Consider the following 2241-nt stretch of genomic DNA (forward strand, 5'->3'; position numbering starts at 1 on the left):
TAACAAATCAACAATAAATCCCCTCCGCCAGTCAACTTAATATTCCTCCTCTCTTTCTATATTTAATCTTCCTGGCTTCTGATTCCACCTCACGACTTTACCCCGAAATTGGCACAAGGATTGGAATTTCTTACGACTTTATCTCGAAATTGGAACAAAGACTGAAATCTCGTTTCGCTTCTCAAATAGTAAGAGGTATTAAGAAAATTGTCGGAACTTCTGTAGTTTGCGTTTCCTGAAACATTAATTCACCGTAGGAGTTCCTCGAGTTCCAGATACTTGTTTCAGGGCTACGAGTATCCGTGCATCCGAATATCCGAGGGACAGGGGCATCGCTTCGAAACGATATCTCGAACGATGGAAATGGAATTTTCACCGATACGAACGTCTGGCGGCGCGTGCGCGCGGATCGCGCGAGCAAAGCGGACATCCGCGTTACTCAGATAATACGGATGTCCGTATTATTTGAATAATATGATAGAGTAATCATATAATTCAAGAAAATTGTCGTAGACTCGATTTAGGGGTGATAATACGAATTATCCTATCACAATATAAATTATCGTGTGCGTTCAGTAATTTTAATGAGTTGCATCGTGCGAAATATACATGTGTTACTTAAGTAGAATAGGCATAATAGTCAGACCACTGATGCTCAAGATCCTGTGGATTGATTTGGACACTTGAAAACGTTTTATATAGTTATTGTTACTTTTTTTTATGATTACTGAAACAGTAATAGGGATATCCACTTTGCTCAAAAAAGGAGTAGTTGATTACCTGAATCTGATTAATTTTTATTTTTTTTTTGATACTGTTCACGGATATTCGAATGCTGTACAACCATGAATTTCTGGTCCTGCCTGTTCGAGAATTTAGTATAGAGTGCTCAGGCACATATTGGTCCTTCGCGATCGATGATTTATCTTCGTTGCAATTCAACGAAATGAAATTAATCAGGCTACTGATAAAGGTTGATACTTTCTATGTACTGTCTCTATTTGGTTAAAAGATCACTTTCTACCCCGGATAAAGGATCGAGGACTATCCTGATTTGTGAGCACTCAACCGGGGAGGTACTATACTATTTCTGTGTCACAATACAAAATGATCGAGTGAGAAAATAATTGAGATATTGTACTGGAGATAAACAATATCATTTTCATTAAAAAATGAACGATTTCTTTGCAGGAAAAGATACAATAAAAAAGACAAAAAGTATTTTCAAAATGCTGAAGCTACTATTGGAGAAAAGTTTGTTCAGTTTATCTTCTATGTATATGTTACAACTCGATTGCTCATCATCGTGGACGCAAATCTTTATCAAACGTGTTGCACACGTATTCCTTCGCAGATGAATTCAGCACGCTCACTAACAAACTTGAGTTAGTTGATACTACTGAACGTGGATCAACTTTTTAAAAGACTGATTTTTAATTCGACGTAAATAAAAATCCCTATAATATTTACTTAATAAAGTTAGACACGTTTGATAGAAACTAAACGACAGGTATTCGCCAAGAATTACGATATTTTTGGCACGGTTAGAAAGACACTAGGATTTCTCGTGTTTCTCCCAAACTAAAAACTACAGAATTTTATATTTAAGGTGTTTGATTACAGATGGAGAAAATCTAAGAAATTACTGTGGAACTTGCATTTTCTAGTTTCTGATTGTTAAAAATACACCTACAGTGCGCGTGAAATGTGTCTGACTTGAGAAATGTCGCGGTCTTATTCTACTGGCATCGCGACGTCTATTCTGACTACTTTCGCGACAGCAGTAGAGCAAGTCTCAAGTCAGACACACTCTATGCGAATCTTAGGTGCTTCTGCAACAGTTGATAACCCCGAAACAAAGCCTAAAAATTTTTTCAATACCTATACTTTTGATTTTCGTCCAATTTTTGCTTGTAGACTCACTCCATCAACTTTCTACCATCTGTAATCAAACATTCCTCATAAAATACTTCAAAAACTCATTCCCTCACCTCAAGATACTCAAGCTAACAATTCTCCAACATAATAATTTCTCTCCCCAACCATCCCAACCACCTTCGAACTCTCTCAAAGCCTCTCCAACCGTTTCCAAAAATACTGTCACTCTTAAACCAACAACCGAGGAAAAGAAAACATAAACCAGTGTCTTAAAACGCATACGTGCCATACTCTGTCACAGTGGTACGACGAGTCCTCAAGGATTCAATCGGCCATCAGGCGAACGCCACGGAAGCCACGATC

At 37.7% G+C, this 2241-nt stretch overlaps 1 long non-coding RNA gene across 1 annotated transcript in view; it reads left to right on the top strand.

The window, feature by feature from the left end:
• LOC143183267 (uncharacterized) overlaps window positions 1–2241 on the top strand; it is a 106965-nt gene that overhangs the window by 81189 nt on the left and 23535 nt on the right. The window lies entirely within an intron of this gene.

Source organism: Calliopsis andreniformis, chromosome 9 (genome assembly GCF_051401765.1).
Source record: "Calliopsis andreniformis isolate RMS-2024a chromosome 9, iyCalAndr_principal, whole genome shotgun sequence".
Classification (NCBI taxonomy): Eukaryota; Metazoa; Arthropoda; class Insecta; order Hymenoptera; family Andrenidae; genus Calliopsis; species Calliopsis andreniformis.